Source organism: Melanerpes formicivorus, unplaced genomic scaffold, assembly GCF_026170545.1.
Source record: "Melanerpes formicivorus ecotype bairdi unplaced genomic scaffold, bMelFor1.0.p_v2 SCAF_260, whole genome shotgun sequence".
NCBI classification, from domain to species: domain Eukaryota; kingdom Metazoa; phylum Chordata; class Aves; order Piciformes; family Picidae; genus Melanerpes; species Melanerpes formicivorus.
The window spans coordinates 30,001-37,500 of NW_027142612.1; positions in this window are offsets into that span (position 1 = coordinate 30,001).

Sequence of the window (7,500 nt, forward strand, 5' to 3'; positions counted from 1 at the left end):
CCCCCTCCTCTGACGCTTCCAGCTGCCGCCTCCCCTCCCACCCCCCAAACTCACACTGGCCCTCGCCGGCCCGCCCACCCGCCTACCTGCTTGCCCGCCGCCGCTGGGTGGCGTGCCGGACACTCGCACACAGGTACACAGACAGGGACACAGGGACACAGGCACTCAGGCACACAGGGACACAGGGACACAAGGACACAGGGACACAGGCACTCAGGCACTCAGGCACTCAGGGACACAGGGACACAGGGACACAGGCACTCAGGCACTCAGGGACACAGGGACACAGGGACACAGGGACACAGGCACTCAGGCACACAGGGACACAGGTGGCGGGCCGGAGGCCTCTCTCCACTGTGTGGCAGGGGTCCAAGAGCCACCCCAGCCCAACCCAGAGGGTCTTTTGCACCTCTCTAGAGGCCACCCAGAGACCCCAGGCCGCAGCAGAAGCCTCCCCCGCATGCTCTGCAGGCTTCCGACCCACCCCAGGCCGCACCAGAAGCCTCCCCCGCAAGCTCTGCAGGCTTCCGACCCACCCCAGGCCGCAGCAGAAGCCTCTCCCGCACGCTCTGCAGGCTTCTCAGCCACCCCAGGCCGCAGCAGAAGCCTCTCCCGCACGCTCTGCAGGCTTCTCAGCCACCCCAGGCCGCACCAGAAGCCTCCCCCGCACGCTCTGCAGGCTTCTCAGCCACCCCAGGCCGCAGCAGAAGCCTCTCCCGCACGCTCTGCAGGCTTCTCAGCCACCCCAGGCCGCAGCAGAAGCCTCTCCCGCACGCTCTGCAGGCTTCTCAGCCACCCCAGGCCGCACCAGAAGCCTCCCCCGCACGCTCTGCAGGCTTCTCAGCCACCCCAGGCCGCAGCAGAAGCCTCCCCCCGCATGCTCTGCAGGCTTCCGACCCACCCCAGGCCGCACCAGAAGCCTCCCCCGCAAGCTCTGCAGGCTTCCGACCCACCCCAGGCCGCAGCAGAAGCCTCTCCCGCACGCTCTGCAGGCTTCCGACCCACCCCAGGCCGCAGCAGAAGCCTCTCCCGCACGCTCTGCAGGCTTCTCAGCCACCCCAGGCCGCAGCAGAAGCCTCTCCCGCACGCTCTGCAGGCTTCTCAGCCACCCCAGGCCCCAACAGAAGCCTCTCCCGCACGCTCTGCAGGCTTCTCAGCCACCCCAGGCCGCACCAGAAGCCTCCCCCGCACGCTCTGCAGGCTTCTCAGCCACCCCAGGCCGCACCAGAAGCCTCTCCCGCACGCTCTTCAGGCTTCTCAGCCACCCCAGGCCGCACCAGAAGCCTCTCCCGCACGCTCTGCAGGCTTCCGACCCACCCCAGGCCGCAGCAGAAGCCTCTCCCGCACGCTCTGCAGGCTTCTCAGCCACCCCAGGCCGCAGCAGAAGCCTCTCCCGCACGCTCTGCAGGCTTCTCAGCCACCCCAGGCTGCACCAGAAGCCTCTCCCGCACGCTCTGCAGGCTTCTCAGCCACCCCAGGCCGCACCAGAAGCCTCCCCCGCACGCTCTGCAGGCTTCTCAGCCACCCCAGGCCGCACCAGAAGCCTCTCCCGCACGCTCTGCAGGCTTCTCAGCCACCCCAGGCCGCACCAGAAGCCTCCCCCGCACGCTCTGCAGGCTTCTCAGCCACCCCAGGCCGCACCAGAAGCCTCTCCCGCACGCTCTGCAGGCTTCTCAGCCACCCCAGGCCGCACCAGAAGCCTCCCCCGCACGCTCTGCAGGCTTCTCAGCCACCCCAGGCCGCACCAGAAGCCTCCCCCGCACGCTCTGCAGGCTTCCCACCCACCCCAGGCCGCAGCAGAAGCCTCTCCCGCACGCCCTGCAGGCTTCTCAGCCACCCCAGGCCGCAGCAGAAGCCTCTCCCGCACGCTCTGCAGGCTTCTCAGCCACCCCAGGCCGCAGCAGAAGCCTCTCCCGCACGCTCTGCAGGCTTCTCAGCCACCCCAGGCCGCAGCAGAAGCCTCTCCCGCACGCTCTGCAGGCTTCTCAGCCACCCCAGGCCGCACCAGAAGCCTCTCCCGCACGCTCTGCAGGCTTCTCAGCCACCCCAGGCCGCAGCAGAAGCCTCTCCCGCACGCTCTGCAGGCTTCTCAGCCACCCCAGGCCGCAGCAGAAGCCTCCCCCGCACGCTCTGCAGGCTTCTCAGCCACCCCAGGCCCCAACAGAAGCCTCTCCCGCACGCTCTGCAGGCTTCCGACCCACCCCAGGCCGCAGCAGAAGCCTCTCCCGCACGCTCTGCAGGCTTCCGACCCACCCCAGGCCGCACCAGAAGCCTCCCCCGCACGCTCTGCAGGCTTCCGTCCCACCCCAGGCCGCACCAGAAGCCTCCCCCGCACGCTCTGCAGGCTTCTCAGCCACCCCAGGCCGCACCAGAAGCCTCCCCCGCACGCTCTGCAGGCTTCTCAGCCACCCCAGGCCGCAGCAGAAGCCTCCCCCGCACGCTCTGCAGGCTTCTCAGCCACCCCAGGCCGCAGCAGAAGCCTCCCCCGCACGCTCTGCAGGCTTCTCAGCCACCCCAGGCCCCAACAGAAGCCTCTCCCGCACGCTCTGCAGGCTTCCGACCCACCCCAGGCCGCACCAGAAGCCTCCCCCGCATGCTCTGTAGGCTTCTGACCCACCCCAGGCCCCAACAGAAGCCTCCCCCGCACGCTCTGCAGGCTTCTCAGCCACCCCAGGCCGCAGCAGAAGCCTCTCCCGCACGCTCTGCAGGCTTCTCAGCCACCCCAGGCCGCACCAGAAGCCTCTCCCGCACGCTCTGCAGGCTTCTCAGCCACCCCAGGCCGCACCAGAAGCCTCTCCCGCACGCTCTGCAGGCTTCCGACCCACCCCAGGCCGCACCAGAAGCCTCCCCCGCACGCTCTGCAGGCTTCTCCGCCACCACAGGCCGCACCAGAGGATCTTTTGCACCTCTCTGGACGCCACCCAGAGACTCCAGGCCGCACCAGAGGCCCCCCCCCCAACCATTTACAGGCTGCAGTGCCAGCCTAGGCCCCGCTGGCAGCCTCCCTTGTCTGCTTTGGAAGGCCTCCCATCCACTCCAGACCTGCCTGGAGGCCTCCCTCGACTGCTCCCGGGGCCCTCGAAGCCACCCTAGGCCTTTCTGGAGGACCTGCTCGACCGCTCGGGCGGCTTCTGACGCACCCTCGGCCATCCGGCGCCCAGCAGCTCCCAGGGCCAGGCACCGGCCTCCCCCTCCGGCCGCCCCTGGGGCCGGGGGTGGCTCGGACTCGGCGCCCCCAACGTGTCGTCCCGTCCCCCCCCCGCCCCGCACCGCCGAACATTCGCTGCAGCCGAGGGCTTGCCGCTCGACGCCTACCCCACCCGCCCAGCCCCCCGCTGCGGCCCGGCGCTGCCCCGGCCGCTGCGCCCTGCCTCTCATCGCTCCCCCCACCCGGCAACCGGCCGCCGGGCACGGCAAGTCCCAGGGCAGGGAACAGGTGCTGCCGGGACCCCCGTGCTGGCTGCCGGCTTCCCGGGGCTGCCCCGGGCACGGACAGGTCGCCCCCCCCGCCCCGGCGAATGTTCACCGAACCGGCTGCCGGCTGCCTTCGAGCACCCCCCGCCCCCCGCCACTATCGTCCCCCCCGCCCCCCCTCCGCCTCCGCTGCCGCTTCTCCCCGCACCGCCTCCACTGCCTCCCCCCGCCGCCGGCGAACGAGTCGCCGGATCCGTAGGGTGCCGGGAGCCCGAACGGCGAGCGGCTCCGGCTGCTGCCGGGACCGCGGGGATTCGAGCCGCTCCGGCCGCGGCCGGGACCCCGTGCCGGAAGCCGGCATCCCCGGACGGCCCCGGGACGGCCCCGGTCGCCGGCCGGGTGACGTTCACCGAAGCGGCTGCCGGCTGTCTTCGAGCCCCCCCCCCTCCGCCTCCGCTGCCGCTTCTGCCCGCACCCCCTCCACTGCCTCCCCCCGCCGCCGGCGAACGAGTCGGCGGATCCGTAGGGTGCCGGGAGCCCGAACGGCGAGCGGCTCCGGCTGCTGCCGGGACCGCGGGGATTCGAGCCGGTCCGGCCGCGGCCGGGACCCCGTGCCGGAAGCCGGCATCCCGGGACGGCCCCGGGACGGCCCCGGTCGCCGGCCGGGTGACGTTCAGCGAAGCGGCTGCCGCCAGTCTTTGGGCCTCCCCCGTGCCGGGGCCGCGGGGCTTCGAGCCGGTCCGGCCGCGGCCGGGATCCGGGGCCGGACGATGGCTTCCCGGGCCGGTCCCGGTCGCCTCCCGGGTGACGTTCACCGAAGCGGCTGCCGGCTGTCTTCGAGCCCCCCCCCCCCCCTCCGCCTCCGCGGCCGCTTCTGCCCGCACCCCCTCCACTGCCTCCCCCCGCCGCCGGCGAACGAGTCGCCGGATCTGTAGGGTGCCGGGAGCCCGAACGGCGAGCGGCTCCGGCTGCTGCCGGGACCGCGGGGATTCGAGCCGCTCCGGCCGCGGCCGGGACCCCGTGCCGGAAGCCGGCATCCCCGGACAGCCCCGGGACGGCCCCGGTCGCCGGCCGGGTGACGTTCACCAAAGCGGCTGCCGGCTGTCTTCGAGCCCCCCCTTCCTCCGCCTCCGCTGCCGCTTCTCCCCGCACCCCCTCCACTGCCTCCCCCCGCCGCCGGCGAACGAGTCGGCGGATCCATACCGTCCCGAGAGCCCGAGGCGGCGGCACCCAGTGCGGGTCCGGCCGAGGCCGGGACCCCGTGCCTGTCGCAGGCTTCCCGGGACGGCCCCGGAACGGCCGCGGTCGCCGGCCGGGTGACGTTCTCCGAAGCGGCTGCCGGCTGTCTTCGAGCCCCCCCCCCCCCTCCGCCTCCGCTGCCGCTTCTGCCCGCACCTCCTTCACTGCCTCCCCCCGCCGCCGGCGAACGAGTCGCCGGATCCGTAGGGTGCCGGGAGCCCGAACGGCGAGCGGCTCCGGCTGCTGCCGGGACCGCGGGGATTCGAGCCGCTCCGGCCGCGGCCGGGACCCCGTGCCGGAAGCCGGCATCCCCGGACAGCCCCGGGACGGCCCCGGTCGCCGGCCGGGTGACGTTCACCGAAGCGGCTGCCGGCTGTCTTCGAGCCCCCCCCCCTCCGCCTCCGCTGCCGCTTCTGCCCGCACCCCCTCCACTGCCTCCCCCCGCCGCCGGCGAACGAGTCGGCGGATCCGTAGGGTGCCGGGAGCCCGAACGGCGAGCGGCTCCGGCTGCTGCCGGGACCGCGGGGATTCGAGCCGCTCCGGCCGCGGCCGGGACCCCGTGCCGGAAGCCGGCATCCCGGGACGGCCCCGGGACGGCCCCGGTCGCCGGCCGGGTGACGTTCAGCGGAGCGGCTGCCGCCAGTCTTTGGGCCTCCCCCGTGCCGGGGCCGCGGGGATTCGAGCCGGTCCGGCCGCGGCCGGGATCCCGGGCCGGACGATGGCTTCCCGGGCCGGTCCCGGTCGCCTCCCGGGTGACGTTCACCGAAGCGGCTGCCGGCTGTCTTCGAGCCCCCCCCCCCCCCTCCGCCTCCGCTTCTCCCCGCACCCCCTCCACTGCCTCCCCCCGCCGCCGGCGAACGAGTCGGCGGATCCATACCGTCCCGAGAGCCCGAGGCGGCGGCACCCAGTGCGGGTCCGGCCGAGGCCGGGACCCCGTGCCTGTCGCAGGCTTCCCGGGACGGCCCCGGAACGGCCGCGGTCGCCGGCCGGGTGACGTTCTCCGAAGCGGCTGCCGGCTGTCTTCGAGCCCCCCCCCCCCCTCCGCCTCCGCTGCCGCTTCTGCCCGCACCTCCTTCACTGCCTCCCCCCGCCGCCGGCGAACGAGTCGCCGGATCCGTAGGGTGCCGGGAGCCCGAACGGCGAGCGGCTCCGGCTGCTGCCGGGACCGCGGGGATTCGAGCCGCTCCGGCCGCGGCCGGGACCCCGTGCCGGATGCCGGCATCCCGGGACGGCCCCGGGACGGCCCCGGTCGCCGGCCGGGTGACGTTCAGCGAAGCGGCTGCCGCCAGTCTTTGGGCCTCCCCCGTGCCGGGGCCGCGGGGCTTCGAGTCGGTCCGGCCGCGGCTGGGACCCCGTGCCTGTCGCAGGCTTCCCGGGACGGCCCCGGAACGGCCGCGGTCGCCGGCCGGGTGACGTTCACCGAGGCGACTGCCGGCTGTCTTCGAGCCCCCCCCCCCCCCTGCCGGAGCCGCGGGGATACGAGCCGGTCCGGCCGCGGCCGGGACCCCGTGCCGGAAGCCGGCATCCCGGGACGGCCCCGGGACGGCCCCGATCGCCTCCTGGGTGACGTTCACCGAAGCGGCTGCCGGCTGTCTTCGAGCCCCCCCCCCTCCGCCTCCGCTGCCGCTTCTCCCCGCACCCCCTCCACTGCCTCCCCCCGCCGCCCGCGAACGAGTCGCCGGATCTGTAGGGGGCCGGGAGCCCGAGGCGGCGAGCGGCTCCGGCTGCTGCCGGGACCGCGAGGCTTCGAGCCGGTCCGGCCGCGGCCGGGATCTCGTGCCGAACGTCGTCTTCCCGGGACGGTCCCGGGAGGGCCCCAGTCTCCTCCCGGGTGACGTTCACCGAAGCGGCTGCCGGCTGTCTTCGAGCCCCCACCCCTGCCGTGGCCGCGGGGATTCGCCCCGGTCCGGCAGCTGACGGTTCCCTGTGTCGGACGCCGGCTTCCCGGGACTGCCCCGGGACAGCCCCGGTCGCCTCCCGGGTGACGTTCACCGAAGCTGCTGCCGCCTGTCTTTGTCCCCCCCCCCCGTGCTCTCCCTCAGGCGGGAGGTAGACGTGCTCTCCCTCGGCGAGTAGACGTGCTCTCCCTCGGCGAGTAGACGTGCTCTCCCTCGGCGAGTAGACGTGCTCTCCCTCGGCGAGTAGACGTGCTCTCCCTCGGCGAGTAGACGTGCTCTCCCTGGGCGAGTAGACGTGCTCTCCCTGGGCGAGTAGACGTGCTCTCCCTCGGCGAGTAGACGTGCTCTCCCTGGGCGAGTAGACGTGCTCTCCCTGGGCGAGTAGACGTGCTCTCCCTGGGCGAGTAGACGTGCTCTCCCTGGGCGAGTAGACGTGCTCTCCCTGGGCGAGTAGACGTGCTCTCCCTGGGCGAGTAGACGTGCTCTCCCTCGGCGAGTAGACGTGCTCTCCCTCGGCGAGTAGACGTGCTCTCCCTCGGCGAGTAGACGTGCTCTCCCTCGGCGAGTAGACGTGCTCTCCGCGGAGATCGCGCTTGTCGCCAAGGGGTCGCTGTTGCGCTCTGCCTCCGCCTACGTCATCGTACAAGCCGGCGTGATTTCTGCGACCTGCCGCTGGGCGGAGGTCGGCTGGTTGTGCGCTCGCGGAGCTGACGGCCCTCCAGTTCCGTATATGAGGGAACGAGTGACGCCGAGCACTCCCAGGGCAGCGCTGCCGAGCGGCTGCTCCAAGCCACCCGCCAGGCGGCTGGGCAGGGGTCCGTCTGGCTTCTCGGTGGCTTTCGCCCGGGTCAGAGAGGGGACCCGCGGGGCCGAACAAAGGCGCGGCGGTTTGGAGCGGCCGCTGGCGCACCCTCAGCGGTGTTGGATGGGTTTCGCTCGTCCGTGAGCC